Below are 25,393 nucleotides of genomic sequence, written 5' to 3' on the forward strand. Positions count from 1 at the left end.
TGAATTTATTCATCTAAGTTTTTATTTTTTCCTTTAGTCATTAATCTTGACTCTTTTCGAAGACAATTGGATCTTAATCGATCTAGTTTTGGGATTTTAGATATTGCACTTATAGCTTGTACAAATGACTCCCAAGAATTTAGTAGTACTCCTAATGCTATTAGGGATAACTCTTGGTTGTCAATCTAATAACTAACTAAAGATAATTGATCTCTCAATTTTTTGATTCTCATGAATAAGGAATTTACTGTTTCTCCTTTATTCATGCTAATATATATATATATATTTTTTCAAGAGCAAGTTTTCTACCAATGTTATTTTCTATGAATGTATTTTCTAGACCTTTAAAAATGTGATATGTTGTTTCATTTTTTTCCACAATAGGCACTATGTGATCTTGAATGACATCCATGATTATTTTCATGGCCTTCTCATTATTCTCAATCTAGAGAATTTTCTCTAGATCATCATTGCATTCTTTCTTTTCTTCTTTTACAAAGGATTCTAATTTGTTCTCTTTTAATAGCATCATTATATGGAGTTTCCAGGACTTGAATTTTTCAACACTTGTAAGGTGGTGTCGAATCTTAAAATATTTGTTAGCTTGAAGAAAAATGAGAGACAAAAACTTAATGTGAAATATGATCTCTTAAACTTAGCAAGGTCTCTCCTTAACAAGGCTTTAATACCACATAAAGTTTCTTACTAGATTTCAATTTAAGGCTTGCTTAATGCTCAATTTTTTTAGTAGGTTTAATCACCAATCCAAATGAATTTAATTTACTTTAGAATCTATATATATTACTTTAGAAGTAATAGAGATGTTCTTATGCTTATGATGCTTACTTCATTTGATATACCACCATCAATATATTATGATGCTTAGTAATTATGGGTAGATGTATTACATATATACCATGAAAGGGTGTGATTGTCAATGGGCATGTCTTTGAATGGAGACATGACCATTTATGATCATACCTAATCAGAGTTAACAAATAGTAATCAATAATTACATGCTCACCATCAATAATGATATTGATAATCAATAAAGTGAGATCCTAGCCCAATTTGAAGTATTCAAAATAGTACTAAATAAAAAAAGGATGGATAAGTATAAGATATTACTATGATACAATATATATGATATCAGTTAGGATACTAGACATACAGTATCAATAGACTTCAAAATGTGTGTGTGTGTGTGTGTGTGTGTGTGTGTGTGTGTGTGTGTGTGTGTCTCAATATACAAGCATATTGATGTATATATCCTTATGTATAGATTCTGATATTAATTATAGATATTGTCTAATCAAAGCTAAAAAATTTAACAAGAAAAAAATGGGTTTTTGAAGGATGGGGTTGAGATGTGTGCTAGGTAATAGAAAAGGGGATTTAGTAATCATTTGAAAAAGTCACATTTGGTAATGCGGTGATGGGTAAAGAATGCTCCTGTGAAAAAGAAACAAAGGATTGATTTGAAAGTACAGCCCTATCTAGTCATTTTAACAGTCTATTATTTCCAAATTGAAAGTTGCATTAGGTATGCCAAACCCTACTAGACTGGTGATAGTTAGCATTGAGATCAAAAAGTCCTAGCTTATTATGCATGTATAACAAGGCTTCTCTTTCACCAAGGCTTCTCTTTCACCAGATGCCCATCAAAGAGGGAAATGCCATTTCTTATCAGTAGCCAACTCAACCATATTAAAATGATCTGCTAACCAATGCCATAGGTGTGATTACTCAACATCATCATCGTGGGCATACATTTTTACAATGCCAAAGGAATGATTCTAATAAGACATTAAAATCTGAACAATCCTTTGCATGGGGTTAGAGGCATGTGAAACAACTGAAGAAAGTAAATGACGAGAGAGAGGAGTGACTATATTACCTCATCCAACCTCATGCTAGGAAGAAAATAAGGCATCGCCTGACCAAATAACATAGCAGGATGAGTTGAGAAGAAACCCAACAACTTTAACATCTTGAAGACACAAAACATCAAGATGACCAAGCCATTGCCTGGTATCATGAAAAAAATATTTTTGAGGGAGATCCGTTAGCCTCCACAAATTCCATGTCAGACAATTCATTGTAACATAGTTTGCAAGTCTTCCTCATCCCTAAGAGAGGACACTACAATATTTGGGGTCAAATTGTGATGGAAATTTTTGATGACTATCTAATTTGTGGTGATTTTCATATATATATATTTTTGTAATTTCCCTTGATGCCATCACAATACCAATGTAAGATTCATAATTGAAATGCCAATGTAAGTATTAAAAATAAAAGAAAATATGACATAAATCATTCCCCATTTGTTTTAATTGTGGAGAGCTACATGCAAAAGAAGGTGGAGAGCTCCGAATGAGGGTGGAGAGCTCTTAATGTTGTCATGCCCTTGTGCTTGGTGCATTTTGTTATTGTGATATATCCTTGCATTTCATTTTCATGCCCTTGCTCTATGATTTCTTTGTTGTGATCTCTACATTTTTTTATCGTTCCTTTGCTCTATGATTTGGTTTCTATGGCCTTTTGATCTTTATGTTTCATTTCCATGCCCTTGCTTTGTGATTTGGTTGTTGTGCCCTTGTCATCTCTACATTTATTTGCCATGCCCTTGCTCTATGATTTTGTTTCCAACAAGTGCCCTTTCTCTATGATTTCATTATCATCTTTTACCCTTTCTCTATGATTTTCTTCAACGGTATGTAAATGTTGGTTTCTTTTCGTTCTAAATAGGTATCTCTTTATATCTCCTTCTGAACATGTATATTTAGAGATCTTTTTAAAGGTTCTTATTACATCTTAGCTACACAACAAAAAAAATGATCCAATTGCATACTTGTTCTAGAATCCAAATTAAAAAAAAATGAAACTCACTCAACCCATGCTAAGTGACTTACCTCAAGATCCTCCACAAAAATAATGTAGACTAGGAAAAATTGGTAGAATTCACAAGAAATTTTACAAAACACATATCATAGTAGATATTTTTAGAAATAAACAAGCCATTACCAATTAAATGGGTCTAGTTTCTAATTTTTTGGGTTGATATATATGTATATTTAATTGGGTTATGGCTTCTTCAATGGAACGAGCCTCATGATTATGCATGTGTGCTTGGTGCATTTCATTCCTGTGATATATCTTTGCATTTCATTATTGTACCCTTGATCTGCGATTTGGTTGCCATGCCCTTATCATCTCTACATTGGGTTGCCATGCCCTTGCTCTATTATTTTAGTGTCATTCCCGTGCTCTGTGATTCCTTTTCCATGTCATGCCCTTGCTCTGTGATTTTGGTGTCATGCCCTTGCTCTATGAATTTTTATCCATGTCATGCCCTTCCTCTATGATTTCATTGTTGTCTTGTGCCCTTGCTTTGCAATTTTTTTTCCATCCCCTAGCTTTGGAATTTTCTTCAAGGGTATGAAAATGTTTGTTTCTTTTTCTTCTAAATAGGTATTCTTTATATCTCCTTCTGAACATGAATATTTAGATATCTTGTTTAAGGTTCTTATTACAACTTAGCTAAACAGTAGAAAATTGATCCAGCTACATACATATTCCAAAATCCAAATATTAAAAAAAAAAAAACAACTCATTCAACTCATGCTAAGTGACTTACCTCAAGATCCTCCATAAAAATAGTATAGACTAGGAAAAATGGGCTGTTCTCACAAGAATTTTTTTGGAAAGAAACTAGCCATAACCAATTTAATGGATCTGGTTGCTAATTAGCTGGGTTGATTACAAATTCTAGTAGAACTATCATCAAATTAGTTACAATAAAATTAACAATCAGCTATTTCTAGCTAGCAAGATCAAATACAATTTTCCAAGGTGATAAAATTACATATGCAAAGAATTGTAGAATAACTTTAGTGAAGAGTTAAGTGAAAGGAGTTGAAGAAGAAAGTTCTACTTTTGTGTAAATACCATAATCATGAGGCTCATTCCCTTGTAAAAGCCTTTGTGACAATGACATTACCTCTAAACCATGCAAAGGATGTTGAAGTGGTTCCCAACCTTGAAACACTCTTATAAGCATTTGATACTTGGGATCATCACAGGGAGACTGTGCCAATACTTGAAACACTCTTATAAGCATTTGATATTTGGACTATAAATTCTCAAAGACACTTGATAGTCATTCCAATGTCATAGTACCTACCACAACACTTTCCTAGATTCTATTTAGTGGCTCCCATAATATACTCTATATTGTCTAGCTATTGTTTCTACTGTGTAGTTTCTTTCTAAACCTGCTCCTTCTTATTCCCTTTCTAAAGTAGCTCCTTCTCCTTCACTCTAGTGCCTTAAATTTTGACTATCAAACTTCTAAATATCTACCTCTACCTTATCTAAAATCCACTTCACAGTGTGTTATAACTTTGACATAGGTGTTAAATCATCGATAGCTTTCATTTCAACATTCAAGTTTTTAAGATTGGTCAACAACCTCACTTGAGGACCTCTCATGTCAAGCATTTTTTGTACTATTTCAACAACGTGTTCTTGCTTCTGAGCTAATAGTTCTTCATATGCATTTTCTTGTAAAACATTAGTTTTTTTGAACAATTGTGGATTATGGATTATAAACAAAAAGAAAAAGAAAACAATGACATTGATTGATTGTAGACAGTTGTGCATGAAAGAGAATGGAAAGCTCCGAATGAGGGTGGAGATCTCTGAACATTGGTGGAGATAAGTGAAGATCTAGGAGTTTGTTGCCATTCCCTTGTGATCTTCATGTTGTTTCTCTACAATTTTCTTCAAGGGAAGAAGAGGTACCTATGTAAATATTCTTTTTTTTTCATTCTAAATAGCTATCTCTTCTTCATATATAATAACTTTAGTCATATTCAAGGATAACTAATTATGGTAATTGTATGCATATGCACATGTATGCATGTAAATCAATTCACTATGTGAACTACTTTAGTTTCATACATATACACTTGAATAATACTTATGCTAAATTAAATTAATCATCCATGTCTTGAACTCACACAAGGAATTATCCTTGCATTTAATCGAATTCATTCATACTAGACTAAGTATGTAGAATTCTGTACTTATAGATTATATTATCTCTTGGTGACTGAGTAAAGATCTCATGCATAATATCATCTAGGTAATGATTAGATGCATTCACATTAAGTCATAATAGGATCAAGAAAATGATCTATTTATGTTACTTCATACTTGTTTTATTGAACATTTTTCTTAACATAATTAGTAATACTAGAATTATTAAACTATAGCTAGTACTCTTGTTTATTTCATTTAATCATGTAGATTTAAGACTATTATTTTTCTTAAAATTACACTGTATATTTGTTATCACTAAAACACAAATATAGATATCTAATAGTTATCATTTTTAATTCCATTATCTTAATATTTAATGTGAAGAGTTTCCACTATTGGATAGTGGAATAGCCACAATGTGGAGCCACACAGTTCATGGCTTTTTCCACCAAATTATATTATTATCATATTTTTCTCCTTAAAAAATATTATAGGTGAATGTTCTTATGATTTTCCATATATTTAATAATTTGTCACTTGTCATATGAGGTAATATTCTATTATGAGATAGAGACATCTATCATAAGGATGGACATGCCAATTTTGATCATCCCACTTTCAAAATTGATTACCTTATCAAATTAATGAAGTTCTGCTTGCAACTGATAGCCTAATTTTTTGCAACTTGCCCCATCAACCGTTCACACAGCCATCTTCCTCCTATCCCACCATAGCACACAACCCTTGTTTGAGGTTTATATCTTAGTCCCACCATTTTAGAAGACCCAATTTATATATGGAGAAGGATATATTGGTATCACAAATGAATCATCTCATATCCATAAACAACATCTAATCTTTTGTAAGTCTCTCTCCTCTAAAGACCCAATACATGGAGCCATTATCATCATGAGTGGACTCACTCTCCATAGACAAATTCAATTGAAACTATTCATACCAAGCTAAGTATACAAAATTTGTACTTACAAATTATACTATCTCTTGGTGATTTAGTAAAGATTAAATATAGTTTTCCAAGGTCATAAAATTGCATATGCAGATGTATGCATGTATGTATGTATATATGTATGTCTATATGTATGTATGTATGTATATATGTATCTCTACATCTAATTTTTGTGCCCTTGTGATCTCTATATATGTATGTTTATATGTGTGTATGTATGTATATATGTGTGTGTGTGTCTATGTATATATGTATATAAATAGAGAGATCTCTATATAGATACATACATACATACATAGACACACATATGTGTGTGTATGTATGCATATATACAAATGCATATACATAAAGAGAAGCTTCTCTATATATACATTCATACATAGACAAACACGTATGTGTATGTATGTATGTATATATACACATATATATACATAAAGACAAGCCTCTCTAATCACCTGCTGGGGGAAATATAAAGAGATACACACTTAAAGAAGGAAAATAAAATAATGTTTACATAAGTATCTCTTGTCTCCTTGAAGAAAATTGCAAATTGTTGTCACAATTGACCCAAAATGTTGAAGTGAGTAGCAAAGGGCATAGAGATCACAAGGGCATGAAAGGACAATGAAATCATAGAGAAAGGGCACAGAGATCAAATGGGCATGACAATGAAATGCAGAGATCACAAGGGCACAACAACAAATTCCTAGATCTCCATTGATCTCCACCAAGGGTACAATAACGAAATGAAGAGATCATAAGGGCACAAAAATGAAATATAGTGAATACAAGAGCATGAAAATGAAATCTCCACCAATGTTCAAAGCTCTCCACCCTCATTCTGAGCTCTCCACCCTCTTTTACATGTAGCTCTCCACAATCAAAACAAATGGGAAATGATTTATGTCATTTTTATTTTTGTCTATATCTAAAATCAACTTCACATTATGTTGTAACTCTTCCATAGGTGTTTGATCCTTGATAGCTTTCATTTCAATATTTTAACATTCACATTTTCAAGTTTCCTCTTCATTATATATTCCTTTCCACCCTAAAAATCACTTTATCACCTCATTAAAATTAGGACTTGAACAAAGACAATGATAAAAAAAGGCCCATATTTTAGAATCTAAATAATAAAACAATAAAACTCACTCAACCTATGCTAATTGAATTAGCTCAAGATCCTACATAAAAATAATGCAAACCAAGAAAAATGAGCAAGAAATTTTAGAAAGAACATATCATTATATATATTTTTAGAAAGAAACAAGCCATAACCTAGTTAAATAGGTATAGTTGATGATTCGCTAGGTTGATTACAAATTTCGATAGAATTTTTATTACATTAGGTACAATAAAATGAACAATCAACTATTCTCCACTAGCAGGATCAAATACAATTTTCCAAGGTAATAAAATTCTATATGCAGATGTATGTATGTATGTATGTGTATATATATGTATGTATGTATATATATAGATACATATATACATATATATATATGTATATAGTTATATTTATATATGTATATGTATATATGTATATCTATATATATATATATTTGTATATATATATATATACATATATATATACACACACATATACATATACATATATACATATATACATATATATATACACACATATATATATGTATATATGTGTATATATATATATATATATACATAGAGAGAGAGAGAGAGAGAGAGAGAGAGAGAGAGAGAGAGAGAGACATATCATGTGTATTGTGGAGATCAATGGAGGTCTAGGAATTTGTTGCCATACCCTTGTGATAACTACATTTCATCGTTATGCCCTTGTGATCTCTACATCTCATTGTCATTCCCTTGTGATCTCTATATATGTATGTATGTATGTCTATAAAAAGAGATATCTTGATACAATAGAAAAACAATAAAACTCACTCAATAGGTAGCATGGCCATAGGTATTTTGTAATATCCTCCCCTAATTTGAACTTTGACTTGCAAAAATTTAACTTAAGGAATATTGTCAAACACTTTGTATGAAAACTGATAAAGCTGATTTCGTCAATAAATTGCTTTCCAACGAGTAGATTTACGAACAATTATGAAGTGACATTAAAATGCATAATACACATCATAACATTTTCACAAACACTTGGCACACATTCAATAGTATATGAAAAATCTGGAAACTCTTTCAATCTACTAATAAAGGGTGATTTTTAAATGTAGATGTGCACTTATAGCTGCCTTAAAGGCTGTAACAACTATTCAGACTTGTATTCGACAATTATTATGAAAAATATCAAAATTTGATAGAAGAAACCTAGAATTAGTTACCGTAGTATTTTGCAGATGTAGTCGGCCAGTCCTCCAAACTTCTAATCAGACGAAAAAACAAGTAAACTTGATACCAACACTGTTCACACCGTACTGTAGAAAAATACTGTTCATGCTAACTATAGCAAAATACTGTTCATGCGGCACTATAGCAACAACTAACTTCAGATCTGCACCTCAAACCCTTGTAAATTTCTTTATGCAAATGCCTCAAATGAAATCCAGTGTATTTCCTGAAGTGAAAATACCCTTGATCCTCCTGACTGTGTCTTCCAACAGCAAAGAGAATGCTAGCAAAGAGGGATTCCATCCTCCAAGCCCGATAATCAGATATCCAACAACATAACATTAATCTTCATCCAAGCATACAAAAAAAATCTCTTCCATTTCTTTTATAGTGTTCTCACAAGAGCTCAATCCTTCGTTTTCTCAATGTGGGATAAAACATAACTCCCTTTATCTACCTTATGTCTCCAATGTGTTATAAAAATAAAGGGAACTCTTTTAATTTAAATATTTCCCACAAACTATAGTCTATGCATTAATAAAGTTAAATATTTAAATTTAACTTTATAAAATGGCTTTATCAATGCATAACAAATCTTATCAATGATAAATAAGTTTTCCTGTTGATTTTAAACAATTACCATCGACATACCACTGTGACTGAATGTTCGGCCATGTCCAAGATGACTTACTATAAATAGTAAGTATGCCCAAAGTTTCCCCAAAACCCCTCAGAAAGACCCGCAACTGAAACTGTCTAGGCCAAATGGCCTCTAAGCTCCTTTAATGTCCTAGTTATCCTACGGGACTGTGGAGAAATAGGCTAACGACAACATCATGCTATGAATGCTAGAAAGGGGACATTACAATCCGCCCTTCCCAAAATTGCTTGTCCTCAAGCAATTTCAGCTCTGGATGCTGCAATATCTACTCATTTTCCCAAGTAGCATTCTCGACGGGTAGGTTGCTCTAGTTCACTAGATACTCCCTGATAGTCCTCCTGTGAAGCACCCTCTCCTTGGAGTCAAGTATGGCCTCAGGAACCAAGATAAGATTTCCCTCATCGTCAAGAGTTGGCAATACTACTGAAGGCACCACATTGTGACCCAATGCCTTCTTAAGGTGTGACACATGGAACACATTATGCACTTTACTGTGTGCAGGCAACTCCAACTCATAAGCTACTTCACCCACTCTCCTAATTACTTTGAACAGTCCATAGTAGCGTGGTTTCAATTTTTTTGCTCCACTCTTCCTGAGAGAGGACTGTCTATATGGCTGTAACATGAGGTACACCATATCTCCCACCTCAAAAGACCTCTCAACCCTGTGCTGATCAGCATATTGCTTCTGCTAATTTTGTGCTTTTTGCAAATTTTCCTTCAAGGATCGCATAATGTCTTGGCACTCCTACAAAGTATCCTTGGCCTTAGGCACCTTGCTGTCCCCAAATAACAAATCCAAAAAATTAGGAGCATCATACCCGTATAGTGCCATAAAAGGGGACATTTGAATAGACATATGGAAAGATGTATTATAGCAGTACTCCCCTAGATGTAGCCACTTCACCCAAGCCTTCTACTCTCCTGCAATGTAGTTTCGAAGGTACCCCTCAACCCATTTGTTCACTATCTCTGTTTGCCCATTAGTTTGGGGATGGTATTTGGTACTCGGAGTGAGCTCTGTTCCACATAACCTGAACAACTCTTGCCAAAAGTGGCTCATAAATCTACTGTCTCTGTCACTGAATATGCTCTGTGGTATCCCATGTAGTTTGAATACCTCTCAAAAAAATAGTTCTGCTATTTGTGCTGCTGAATATGTAGATGAAATTGCAAAGAAATGTGCAAATTTCGTCAATCTGTCTACCACAACAAAGATACAATCCTGACCCTGTGCCTTGGGGAGGCTTGTGATAAAATCCATGGAAATGCTATCCCACTTCTTCTCTGGTATGGGTAGTGGCTGTAGTAAACCACCCGAAAAAGAATGTTCCTATTTGTTCTGCTGACACACAGGGCATTCCCTCACAAACTAAAGCACCTCTGATTTGAGTCCTTTCTAAGTGAAGCGTTCTCTCACCTGTCGATATGTCTTAAAGAATCTAGGATGTCCTGCCATTGGTGAATCATGAAATGCCCTCAAAATCTTCTGCTTCATAGCAGACCCGGGTACTAAATAAATCCTTTCCTTGTAGATGATCAGATCATTTATGACAGTGTATCGACTATCTTGAATAGCTCCCTCAATAATGCTAGATGCCTAGCTATCCTTAGCATATTCTACCAAGATCATCTCTCTCCAATCATCCATGACTATCCCAATAGCAAGCAAATGAGGCCTTCTCGATAAAGCATCTGCAACAATATTTTTCTTCCCTTTGACATAGGCTATGTTGAAATCATAGGCCTATAATTTACTCACCCATTTCTGTTGCTTGTCATTAAGGTCCTTCTATCCAAGGAAATGTTTCAATCTATTATGATCTGTTTTTACTATGAACCGACTTCCCACTAAGTACTACCTGAACTTAGCTAGCGCACGCATGATTGCTAGCATCTCTTTGTCGTAGATGCTGTAGGTTCTCTCCACACCTTGTAATTTTCTACTCTCATATGCGATGGGATGTTTGTCTTGCATGAGAACAACTCCTATGCCCTCTCCCGAGGCATCACACTACAACTCAAAGGGCTTGGTGAAATCTGGAATGGCTAAAATAGGACATGTACTCATCAGCTCCTTAAACCTGTCAAAACCATCCTGAGCCCTCTCTGACCACTTGAAAATATCTTTCCATGTCAAATCTGTAAGTGGTGCTGCTATCTGTGAAAATCCCTTCACAAATCTTTGGTAGAACCCACAAAGCCTGAGAAGTCCCTTGAGTTGTGAAGTGTTCCTCGGTGGTGGCCAATCCAGAATGGCCCTGATCTTGTCTGGGTCAACCCGAACACTTCCTGCACTAATAATATGCCCTAGATAGAGAAACTCTGTCATCCCAAACTCACATTTACTCATCTTGGCATATAATGACTCCCTCTCTAGAATACTGAGCATTGTATCAATATGCTTCAAATGTTCCTCCCAAGTACGGCTGTATATCAGTATATCATCAAAAAATATCAACACAAACTTCCTCAAATGATCTTTGAACACTCTATTCATACAGGATTGGAAAGTGGCAGGGGCATTTGTCAACCCAAAGGGCATGACTAAGAACTCAAAATGTCCATAGTGGCATCTAAAAGCTATCTTCTCCACATCTACCTCTCTAACCCGTATCTGATGGTAGCCAGATCTCAAATCAATCTTGGAGAAGTAGCATGCACCATGCAATTCATCAATAAGCTCATCGATGCGTGGGATAGGGTATCGGTTCTTGATTGTCTTCTTGTTTAGCTCCCTATAATCAATGCACATCCTCATTGTACCATCCTTCTTCTTCACCAATACTACTGAAGAAGCGAAAGGACTTTTGCTTGGGCGTATGTGCCCCATGTCAATCAACTCCTTAATTGCCTTTTCTATTTCATCCTTACATCTCTTCAGATGGCGGTAAGGTGTGATGATAACTGGCTTAGCCCCTTCCTCTAATTCAATAACATGCTTGATTCCCCTATTCGGGGGTCTCCCTGGAGGTATCTCACCAAACACCTTAGTATGTTTGGTTATTATTTTTTGTACATCAGGTGGATACTCTTGTTTATGCTGCTCTGTCATCTCAGGCATTACTTGAAACTTTGCTGCCCACTGCACCTGATCATGTCTAAAGAAACTTTGCATCCGCTTGAGTGACACCACTCGAAGTCTCCCATCTGAAAAACCTCTGAGCACTATCTTCTTACCATTTACCTCAAACCTCATTTCCATTTTCTCAAGGTTAAATGTAAACTCTACCAGAGACTTCATCCAGTTCATCCCAAGCACCATATCCTGATCACCAATGTTGACCACAAAGAAATCTCCTGTCATGTCATAATCTCCCAAATGAAGCTGCAAGTTGGAGATTTTCTTGGAACATTCAATTTTGAAGCCATCGGCAACCATCACCTTAAATCCCCTATGCTCCTCTGTATGTAGCCCTCTGCGTGTCACAAACTTCTCATCAATGAAGTTATGTGCCGCTCGTGTATCAATGAGTGCCACAACTCTCTGTCCATCCAAGGTTCCCCTAACTTTGAAAGTGATGGCCTCCTGTATACTTGACAACTAAGCTATCGTGCTATCACCGCGTGCTTCCTCCTGTGAAGAACTATCATCATCTCCATTTGATTTGGATGACTGCTCCGAATCTCCATCTACTGACTCTTCAGCTGAAAAGTACTCCATCTGCTTAGCTTTTGCTTTCAATGGACACTTATGTGACAAATCCCAAGGCTCCCTGCAATGAAAACAAAGCTTCTTCTTCCTGAGATTATTAAGTGTCTCATTGTCCAACCTCTTACTTTCCTCCTTAGCTGGCTGAACCTCTTTATGAAAAGGTTTCATGTCCTTATCTTTCCTTGGAGGGAAACTCTTTGCCTGGAATTTATTTTTTGAAGATGAAGAGGAATCCATGTCACGAGCTTTCTTAATGGCTTCCTACAAAGTGGGAGGGTTGAGAGCTTTAATCCACCCTCTCAACGGATCAACTAACCCATCCATAAATAGAACTAGTATCCTCCATTCAGATACATTTGTTACTAACACTGCAAGTTTCTGAAACTCTGAAATGTATGTTTCCAATGATCCCCACTGTTTAAGCTAAGCTAACTCCTTGAAATGGAGTTCTGGATCCTTCGTATCAAAATGTTCAATCAGTCTCTCTGTAAACTCCACATATGAGGTAATGTGTGCATGTCCTATAGTAACCATACCATGATGCCACCAGTAGTGTGCTAACCCATCCAGATGAATTGTTGCGTACTTAATAGCTTCTTCCTCGGGCATAGGGTTCAATTGAAAGTATGTGTCAAGCTTTTCAACCCAAGCTCTTGTTGTAGACTTTCCCAAGCCATCATAATATGGTAACTCAAGTCTCCCTACTTTCTTTTGTAGCTCATAGCTCTGGTTCTTGTCATGTCCATGTGGCATATGTTTCATCCGCACATCCATATACTCCCTAAAGGTAATTGCAGCAGTAAAATCTAGCCCTTTGGCTTCACAATCTCTCCTCAACTGGTCCTGTATATCAGTAACCTGGGGCTCTGGTATGAGCTGCTCTGGAGCTCTAGGAGGAAATGTAGGAATCATGGGCCTTGAACTCACTGTCCTAGCTCGTTGGGGTGCATGACCGAAATTGTTTCCAACTTGTTCATCTCCATTATGTGCCCCATCCTGATCATTTCCATTCTGATTGTTACCATTCTGATTATTTCCTCCACCCATGTTAGCATTCAACCCCGTTTGATGAGCCATCATCTGCATCATAAGATCCAATCTCTGATTCTGTTCCTGTGCCCTTTGTTCTACTACTTGCTGACCCTCTATGAAGGTCTCTAATAACTGTAAGAATCTTTCCTCTCCAAGCTCTGGACCGGCATTCCCGCCTCCACCTAATCTTGTATTCCTGTCATCTCGGTCACCCATATTGCTATCTTGATCAAAGAATACCTCCGCTGTGTCTGTATGACTAGATTCTATACCCCCCTGTACGGATGAACTAGACTATTTACTTTGCAGGTCTAAACTCCTACTTTGTCTTGCTCTGGTATTGCGGAAATTATAAGGCCCCTATCGCATGCTCAAACATAAATGCTCTGATTTTAGTGTTTTGACATTTCATCAAACACTTTCCCCTCTATCCACTAGTTCCAAATTTCCTATAAGACCTCCACAGGATGGCAGGACTTATAGCTCTGATACCACTATAATATCCTCCCTTGATTTGACATTTGACTTGCAAAAATTTAACTTAAGGAATATTTTCAAACACTTTGTATGCAAACTCATAAAGCTGATTTCCTCAATAAATTGCTTTCCAACGAGTAGATTTACGAACAACTATGAAGTGACATTAAAATGCATAATACACATCATAACATTTTCAAAAACACTTGGCACACATTCAATAGTATATGAAAAATTTGGAAACTCTTTCAATATGCTAATAAAGGGTGATTTTTAAATGTAGATGTGCACTTATAGCTGCCTTAAAGGCTGCAACAACTATTCAGACTTTTATTCAACAAGTATTATGCAAAATATTAAAATTTGACAGAAGAAACCTGGAATTAGTTGCCGTAGTATTTTGCAGATGTAGTCGGCCAGCCCTCCAAACTTCTAAACAGCCGAAAAAACAAGTAAACTTGATACCAACACTATTCATGCCATACTGTAGAAAAATACTGTTCATGCCGACTGTAGCAAAATACTATTCATGCGGCACTATAGCAATAACTAATTTCAGATCTGCACCTCAAACCCTTGTAAATTTCTTTATGCAAACACCCCAAATGAAACCCAGTGTATTTCCTAAAGTGAAAACACCCTTGATCCTCCTGACTGTGTCTTCCAACAGTGAAAAGAATGCTAGCAAAGAGGGATTCCATCCTCCAAGCCTGATAATCAGATATCCAACAACATAACATTAATCTTCATCCAAGCATACAAAAAAAAAGCTCTTCCATTTCTTTTATGGTGTTGTCACAAGAGCTCAATCCTTCATTTTCTCAATGTGGGATAAAACATAACTCCCTTTATGTACCTTATGTCTCCAATGTGTTATAAAAATAAAGGGAACTCTTTTAATTTAAATATTTCCCACAAACTATAGTCTATGCATTAATAAAGTTAAATATTTAAATTTAACTTTATAAAATGGCTTTATCAATGCATAACAAATCTTATCAATGATAAATAAGTTTTCCTGTCGATTTTAAACAATTACCATCGACATACCACTATGACTGAATGTTCGTCCATGTCCAAGATGACTTACTATAAATAGTAAGTATGCCCAAAGTTGCCCCAAAACCCCTCAGAAAGACCTGCAACTGAAACTGTCTAGGCCAAATGGCCTTTAAGCCCCTTTAATGTCCTTGTTAGCCTACAGAACTGTGGAGAAATAGGCTAACGAAAACATCATGCTATGAATGCTAGAAAGGGAACATTACATATTTTCACAAGATTTTAAACATAACTATATAATGAGTGAGTTAGGACGTATATCTAGGTTAAGCTTGCATTAACTATAAACTACAACACAAAGGTTGCATCGGGTTATTACAATATTGTAATTATAGAAAACTACCTAATTCACCCAAGTGGGTGTATGATGGCGAATAGCTATATTAGGTGAGAAAAGTTCACCAGTGGTTATAGGAATATAACTAAATCAAAAAAATTAGAAACCAGAACTACATATTCATTGGAGTGAGTAGTTCAAGGGTCTTGATCTCATGTATACAGGTATGTAGGCAGCCTAGTAGGTGGAGTATGCCTCTAGTGTGTAGACTCCTTGGACATAGTTAGGTAGCACTTAACTATTTTGAGATATTATGTGTTAGCTCACAAGGCTTATATTTTAAGACATTATATGTACCTAGTATACCTGGCTTTTGAAAATAGAAGGCTAAACTCCATGTTTCAGCATTAACTTGATTGATCTATTTAGACCCATTGGTTATTATCACAAGATTTTAAACATAATTATATAAGGAGTGATTTAGGATATATATAGGTTAACCTTACATTAATTTTAAACTACAACACAAAGCTTATACTGGGGTATTACACTATTGCAATTATAGAAAACCACCTAATTCACTTGTGTGGGTGTATGATGGTGAAGAGTTATATCAGGTGAGTAAAGCTCACCAGTGGTTATAGGAATATAGCCACATAAAAAAAATTAGAAACTAGATCTACATATTTTTTAGAGTGAGTAGTTCAAGGGTCTTGATCCTATGGATATGGGTTTGTAAAAAGCCTAGTAGGAAGAGTATGCCTTTAGTGTGCAAATGCCTTGGACATAGTTAGGTAGAACTTAACGATGTCTGTATGTATGTATGTATGGATGTAACTACTCTCTACTTAATAATGCCATTCACATGGTGGAAGGAGGGGGGGGTAAGTTGAGCTTGCACCTTCTGGAATACTTCATTTCTATTATTTGCACACTTTGAATCAAAGGTATATAACTTTATCAATTGTAACTATAATTTTCAAATAGTACAAACCACAATAGTTTCCTATAATTCTATGGTTCTCTTTGTAAGTTTATAAAATTCAAGTTTAAAAATTAATTGCATTTATGTACATCATTTTCAAGTTTGATATTTATCTTTTTCCTCACTCATAGTACAAGAATACTTTTTCAAAACACATAATAACTAGTTGGAGATTGAGCTAAAAAACATGATTAGTGCACGATAATCATCTTTTTACGATGTTTTTGACACAATTTTTCTTACATTTTATGATCTTTGGTGAGAAAAAATTCCAAACTAATTAGGTACGTGATCCAAAATTAAATCATAATTGGTTGAGACATGTTTAAATACCTTACTTCACATGTTATTGAATGTTATGCATTTATGTGCTATTGTTAATGAATGCTAAATGATGAACTAATGTTAGTTGTCAGCTTTGGATATTATGAGATTATTTTATAGATGCTCATAATTGTATTTTACTTCATGTGATAACAAATGAATGTGAGATCCATTCTTCTTAGGCACTCTTTCTAAGCTATTGTACTTGTTCTTAAGTCCAAAATAGATAAATCATAATTTGAAATGAAAAATTGGGTGCTTAACTTAATGAATGAGCACACGAAGCGAAAGACCTCATGTAATGAAGGAATATATGATTTTCTACATATTTCACCACATAGTAGTGCATTGTAGGTTCACATACATTCTTAAGAAGACATTTGTGAGCACTAGGTTTGTGAAGGCTCCATGAAAAGCATGTCAAAGAAAAAATGGTCATGATGAACATTTTCAATGACATGTTTTCAAAGAGCATGTACACATTTTCCTCAACGTGAATTTGCATTATTAAATTTTCATGTTTACAAACACCACTGCTCTTCCTCCATATTTTTCACAAATAAAAAATGCTACCTCCAACATTGTAACCATATGATAAATGGGAATAGCACATGCCCAAGCCATAACCTAGTTAAATTAGTCTAATTGGTGATTAGTTAGGTTGATTACAAATTCTTGTAGAACTATCATTAGATTAGGTATAGTAAAATGAACAATTAGTTGTTCCCAGCTAGCAGGATCAAATATAGTTTTTCAAGGTGATAAAAATGTGTATGCAAATGCATCACTTGAATGCCATGCATGGAGAACATTCGCCAATTTATAATGAATAGTTTGATATAAAGGCTCCATACGCTAGCCCAACAATGGAAGCCAAGGAAGTAACCATGCATGTATTGGCATGCTCTTCCTACAAGGATCCCAAGTATCTACTACTATCGCTGCAATGACAAAGAAAATGTTGATGCAATACATATTTTACTATAGGCCATATGGAGGACCACTTAAAATAAATAAAATAGAAAAAAAAAAAACATGACATTAATGATTCCTCATTTTCTTTGTGTAAATGTCATAATCACAAGGCTCATTCCCTTGTAGAAGCCTCCGTGACAATGACATTACCTCTAATCCATGCAAAGGATGCAGATGTATGTATGTATGTATGTATGTATGTATGTGTATATGTATGTATGTATGTCTGCATGTATGTATATATGTATGTATGTCTTTATGTATGTATGTATGTATATATATATTGCCCATTAACTTTGTATTATTTTTGTGTAGGATCTTGAGCTAAGTCACTTAGCACAGGTTGAGGGAGTTTTATTGTTTAATTATTTTGATTTCTAAATATGTATGCAACTTGATCAATTTTTCTATTGTTCAAAGATGTAATAAACACCTTAGAAAAGATCACTCTATACATGCATACATGCATACATACATACATGTATATGCATGTGTGTGTGTATATGTATGTATGTATGGATACATATTTATATGTATGTGTTGGGTGATGCGACACGCTCCCCTGCCCACAGGTGGTTAATTATGTGGTGTTCCATGTTCACTAACAGTCATGGCTTTTGGTGCAATGGAAAATGGGCCCTACAATTGGTATCAAAGCCTGGTTTTTGCTTGGTCATGGGTTCAAATCTCCCCGGTGCCTTCCCGACCCGCATAAGCACCTGGTATGCGCGTCGAGGGGGAGATTGTTGGGTGATGCGATGTGCTCCCCTACCCACAGGTGGTTAATTATGTGGTGTTCCATGTTCACTAACAGTCATGGCTTTTGGTGCAACGAAAAGTGGGCCCTACAGTATGTATGTATGTATGTATGTATGTATGTACATGTAAGTATATATGTATGAATGTATGTATCATGTTGATATCTAGGATTTTGTTGTCATACCCTTATGATCGCTACATTTCATTATCATGCCCTTGTGATCTCTACATCCTTTTATTGTGCCATTTTGATTTTTGCATCTCATTCATTTTATTGTACCTAATATGATGACAGTTCTATAGGAATTTTTTATTGTGCGCTTGTGGTCTATGCATCCCAAGTATCTACTGCTCCTATTAATTTGCACATCACTATAAGATCCAGAATGTTATGAAGTACTGAAGCTAGTTGTATCTTCTCCCATGTCTCTAGAAAATGTAGCATAGGTTCAAGGTCGCTTGGCTACTAAGAATTTTTAGAAGCTATTCTCACTGTTGGAAAAATAACTTCAGTGAAGAGTTGAGTGTAAGGAGTTGAAGACTCAAGTTTTTCTTCCCTTGCATAAGACATAACCCAGTTAAATATACATATATATCAACCCAACTAATCAGAAACTACACCCATTTTATTGAGTTATGACTTGTTTCTATCTAAAAATATCTGCTATTATATGTTTTTTGTGAAATTTCTTGCAAACTCTACCCATTTTTCTTAGTTTGAAATATTTTTGTGGAGGGTCTTGAGGTAAGTCACTTAGCACCTTAAAAAATATTTCTCTCTCTATATATGTACATTCATACATACATGTGTGTGTGTGTGTGTGTGTGTGTGTGTGTGTGTGTGTGTGTGTGTGTGTGTGTGTATGTGTGTATGTATGTTTGTATGTATGTATGTATGTATATGTATGTATGTATGTATTTATATATTTATGTATGTATGTACATATGCATGTATATATGTATGTATGTATGTGCCCTTGTGATCTCTATATCTCGTTGTTAAGTAGATTCCTCTTTTTCTCTCTCATTTTTCATTTGTTTATTTCACTTCAACTATTATTTCTTAGAGGGCATATTCTAATATTAGATTCATTTTATGTAGGAGGCAATCAGGACATTCCTAGATGTACCCATGTGATGAGTTTTTCATGAGCAATGAAGATGGACTTCCTCTGAGAGTAGCAGGAGGCAATGAGGACATTCTAGGTACTTTAAATATTGATCCTTCCTTAAATATTTTATATGTTAATAGAGAATTTAGATGTTAGGGGGGAGGGGTAAATGAGTTTCACCTTCACATGGTTGGCCCTGATTAGTAGAGAATTTTAAACTATTCTCAAAACAAAGTGAAGCTCAACATTAACTTATGGTTGTATGAAAACTAATTGTGTGACTTTCTTGGTTTTAGGAAATATAAAAGGATGCCATAGTTCAATATGCAATATCAATTCATATGCATATGACGTCAGGTGGAGCTCAAAAAAAATAGATTTGCATTTTTGTTATAGGTCTTTAATTAGGTATTTTAAGTTATAGACCATCATGAACATTGTTCATGATGGTCTATAATTTTAAAAATTTAGTAGACCTATTAAATATATGTAACCATCTTGTGTTTTATTAGCTCTTCCTACTTTCCATGCATTTGAACACAACTACATCTGCATTCTTGATCCAAAGTGGCAAAATTTTATTTTGGATGTGATGGAAAAATGACATGCACTAGAAGAAGATAAAACAATGTCACTTTTGCAGTTGGAACATTTTTTTGTAGTTTAAAGATTGATCCTTCCTTAAATATTTTAGATGTTAAATGGGATTTTATATGTTAGGGGGGAGGGGGTGGTGCCAAATGAGCTTCCACCTTTATGTGGTTGGCCTTAGTTAGTAGAGAATGTTAAACTGTTCTAGAAACCAAGTGAAGCTCAACATTAACCTATGATTGTATGACAACTAATTGTATGAATCAATTGGTTTTAAGAAATGCAGAAGGATGCCATAGTTCAATATGAAATTTCAATTCATATGCATATGAAATTAGGTGGACCGATAAAAACCCAACAAGTTTGTAGTTTTGTTAGAGGTTTGCATAGACCTATTAAATAAATGTAAACATGCTAGGTTTTTTCATCTCCTTCTATTGTCCATGAATATAGAATGTGTTGCATGTGTATTCTTGATTCACAGTGTCATGATCTTATTTTGGATGTGATAGAAAAGTGACATGCACTAGAAGATTGGAAAATGATGTCACTTTTGCAAGTTTGGACCCTTTTTCTGTACTTTAAAAATTGATCCTTTCTTAAATATTTTAGATCCTTTCTTAAACATTTGTGGGGTGAAATAAGCTTCCACCTTCATGTGGCTAGCCCTAATTAGTAAAGACTATTAAACTATTGTTGAAACCAACTGAAGCTCAATATTAACCTATGACTACATCATAGCTATTCAATGCTTTCTACAAAAAATTTTAAAATTAAAATAGTACACCATTACAATTGCGATGGCTAACCTTTGATGCCATAACATTCCTACCACATGACCATTTCGATTGAGATAGAAGTTTCTGGGATTTCTGTAGTGCCCATAGAATTTCTCTTGCAAATATGTCACGATTATGATGGTGTCTTAGACATATTTTTATTACAGTTATGACAGTGAAAATGAATGGTTTACTAGTACGTTACCTAAATTTATGACACTTGTGACCGTCACAATTGCTATGCTCGCCCTTTCCTTCACAAATTGTGACTAGAAAAGTCGGATGCCTATGAGATGGGAGGCAATTCCTCTTGATTTAAATTGGGCAACATGTTACCTTTGTAATCACGATAGCCTGTTGTCACAATTTAGGCCCAAATGTTGTAGTGGAGAAGCTCTTATGCAAAAATGTGGAGGCATCAAATGAGGGGCCTCTAAGAGAGATGACCCACCGTATCTTTTCCCTATTTTTAGATACCTCATCATGTCCTTCTTTGTTGCGAGAACGATGAAGGGAATATGAAGAAATCATCAAAGTCACTTGTGGCATTGGAACCCATGTAGGGTGAGAGTTGAGTGTATGAAATCCCATTGTTCCCTTAGCACCAAGCTTTGAAATAGGTGGAGGAAGGAGAAAAGGGACCAAAGATTCCAATGGCACTAGACTTAAGCTGGGCCAACCATTATCTTGAGGCAAAGAGCTTGTCTTAACTACAATGGAGCCTTTGAATTTTTTCACAGTAGTAGTCCTTTCATATTTTTTAATGTCTAGAGCTAGTTTGGCTTCTTGGACTAGGGGACGATTACGTTCTAGTAATGAACAATTCTTAATATTGTATTTTATGGACTAACACCTATAGTAGGTGTTTGGGAAGTTTAGATAAAGAACCTTTCAAGTGAAGGTGGTATCACCTATCTGAATTTCCATCGATTCTTTGAGGTCCCTAGAGAGGTTGACCTCAACACAAACTGTATGTTAGGGCCAAGCATTGAAGAACTTGTATAGCTCAAGGAAAATGACCTTGCAAACAATTTGTGCAATAGCTTGTAGGAGAGACTAGCATGGGATCAGAACACTAGGGAATTCCACCCATATAAGAACCTTAAGTTTGTGGTCATTAGAGATAGCAAAATTGAAGGACCAACATTGAAAAACCATAACAGAGGACTAGACAAACCATATGCCTCTAATAAACACATCCTCAGCTTGGCTAGGATTGAAAAAGTAAAAAAGAAAAAGCCTTTGGAAAGGATTTGAACACCTTCAAGGTGGACAGACCTCGGAAACCCATTCTCTTAGCATGCTTTTAGAAGGAGTGGGACCCACAAAACTACCAATTAGGGTTTGAGTTGTTATAGCTAAGTGCATGCACTATCAAATTCCTTGACATTCAAAAAATTATCAAGAGAGGAGTTACCTCATGGAACACCTTGGGAACAAACTTGCTCGGGCATTTTCTCAACTGAGTCTTTCTCTCCAAAAACAATGACTCCAACACCAACATCAACTACAGGGCTAGAGAAGGTTGAGACAATAATAACTGAAAACAAGTCCCACAGTAAATGTTGTATGATAGGAAGTGAACAAACAAGGATTAAGATGGAAGCTATAAAAACCCTAGAAGAGTGCATTCTCTCCTCTTTGAAAGTTAGTTTGTTAATAACATTTTTTAACAATCTTAAATTTTTAGAAGCATAACTGCACTAAGTATGGAATCTATTCTAATAATATAGGGTGTAGTTCCCATCAAAAAAGTATATGCAAACCATCTATTTTTGTTCTGATTTGAAAATAGCTTTTAGGTGACATGTATATCTAGGCAACAAAAAAAGAAATAATTATTTTTGATGTATATTTTCTTTTTTTATAAGTACACAAGTTTGACCTTATTAGAATCCAACAATTTTTTGCTCCCATGAAAACATCCCTCTCAAATCTATACCTTCTTGAAAAAAAGTTACATATTCATGAAGAGGATTCTCTCCTCTAGAGATAAATATTGTTTTTTAATTTTTTTGATATGATTTACTATTTTTTTTTCCTTTTTTAAGGGAGCATATTCTGAAATGTTGAAATATCGACTTATAATATTTTGAGATTATAAAATATTATAACTAATCAAAATGCAAACAAAATTATATAATGATGATATTGAATTCGAGATCTATAAAACATTATTTTTAGTTTTTGAAAAGAATTGAGTTTTGATTGAGAAATGAGATTTGACCAAAACAAGTTTTGGTATCATAAACGGTCACACAGATCTGTTAATACTACTGAACTTGATAATGAGGAGATAATTTCCACAGCAAGTCAAATAGTGATATTGCCGTTATTTTTTTCCTATTTCTAGCTCTCAAGTTCCTTACCTATAACTTCTATCATGAGTCTGAGAAGCTCTCCCCATTCTTTCCCATTAACTAGGTGGAATTTGTCTCTTAATCTTGAGTAATTCATTAATAGTTTTATTCTTAACAAAATTCATAATCTTATTCTCCATAGCTATTTTTCTTCTTCATCATTGTAATATTTTCTTCTCAATTGAACATTTTATTATGAATTGATATACCATCATCATTTTTTTCTTGTCAAATCCTTTAGGCATGTGATTGATATGGTAGATCCACAAAAGGGATAAAATCTAGATTCGGTAGAAGAATCGTACCCCTTAAGAAACACTTGATGGTTTTAATGTGTCCCAAGTGGTTATATGGGTTCACAAGGGGTGAGCCTATGTCCCTTTCAAGAAGTTTATGGGCCCCTTATGAATGCTTCTGACACATTATATCCATCAAGTGTGCATTAAATGGATCTAATATTTTTCTTCTACTAGATCTATATTTCAATCCATTTTTGGATCTATAGGCTCAATTGCATGCCTAAAGGATTGGCCAAGAGAAAATTGTGGTTGTATATTGATTGATAACAAAATGTTCAATTCAGGAGAAAATATTCTAGTGATCAAGAAGAAAATTTCCTAGGGAGAATTTGGTTATGAATTCTTTAAAGATTGAAATTATTGACAAATTACTCAAGATGAAAGACAAATCTAGCCTACTTAATGGAAAAGAATGGGACGAGCTTCATGGATTATTGGACCCATGATAGAAATTAAAGTTAAGGACATGAAGAGAAAGAAAAGGGAAAGGGACAAAGTAAAGAAGAAATATATGCATGTGAGCCTATGTCAGATGATGATGTCGATGAATCATCACCATCTAATTGTAGCTCAAGTAGTAATAGATAGACTTCATCACCCTCTCTCTCTTTCTACCTCCTTCAACACCCCTCTCTCTATCTATCTCATTTGAATTTCTTTTGGCTCTTCATAACTCGCTAGGACTATGGAGAACTAGAAGCAATGCTTCTAGTTCATAATAACTTGATTGTGTTTATTAATGTTTCAAGGCCCATTTTGAACATTGATCAAAAGTACACATAATGGGATCAAATTATATGTACTTTTGAGTCTTTTTTATGGTGTCTACATTTTTATATACACCATCTTGATAAATATGCTTAGATACACTTCATTATTTATAAAAAGAGTATGGATCCATTTAAATATCATATATAACTCATGTTTCATAATAGAATAATTTCACCTACATCATTGATACAAATAAAAGAATGCATAAACTCTAATTAATTAATAAAATATTTAAACCTCATAACCAATAACATACCTAATCATACACTCTTGAGAAATATCTTCTAATATCATCATTATTAAAGAAATATATAGAATAATGAATATAAAAGAGTCTAGAAAATATGTTATTTTCATAAAAATATAAAATATAATCAAATTATATTGAATAATCCCTAATTGCAATACAAAATCTCACATCAACATATTCCTACAAATAATAAAGTGAAATATCCAAATTTGGTTACATACAAACCCAAAGGAGGATATCATCATAAATAAAAACTTATCTATATAAGACCAGGACCTCAAGCTTTTATATTAAATAAAATTTAAATATCATCAAATTATTTATTAAATATACATCATAATATTCCAAGCACAAATCCAAGTGAAACAACAAATGAAACCAAAAGAACCAAAATTCCAAGCTCAAGGTCAATCAAAGATTTATAAAAACCCATTGGTTCTAAATACTTAAACATAATAAATTCAACCATTCATTTGTTCATATAAGTCATTAAATTGAAATAAAATTAAGAAAGCATAGTTATCACATATATTAGGGAAAACATTAAAATATTCATCAAATTTATTAAAACAATTATTAATTTCCAATAGTCCCTCACACATCTCAGACACCCTGGAAGTCGTCCCATCCCCAACTAGAACTGGGGGGCAGGGGGGAGGACATCACCTCCCCTAGGA

Source organism: Cupressus sempervirens, chromosome 9 (assembly GCF_028749045.1).
Source record: "Cupressus sempervirens isolate cs-2001-9-10 chromosome 9, ASM2874904v1, whole genome shotgun sequence".
In the NCBI taxonomy this organism is placed as follows: Eukaryota; Viridiplantae; Streptophyta; class Pinopsida; order Cupressales; family Cupressaceae; genus Cupressus; species Cupressus sempervirens.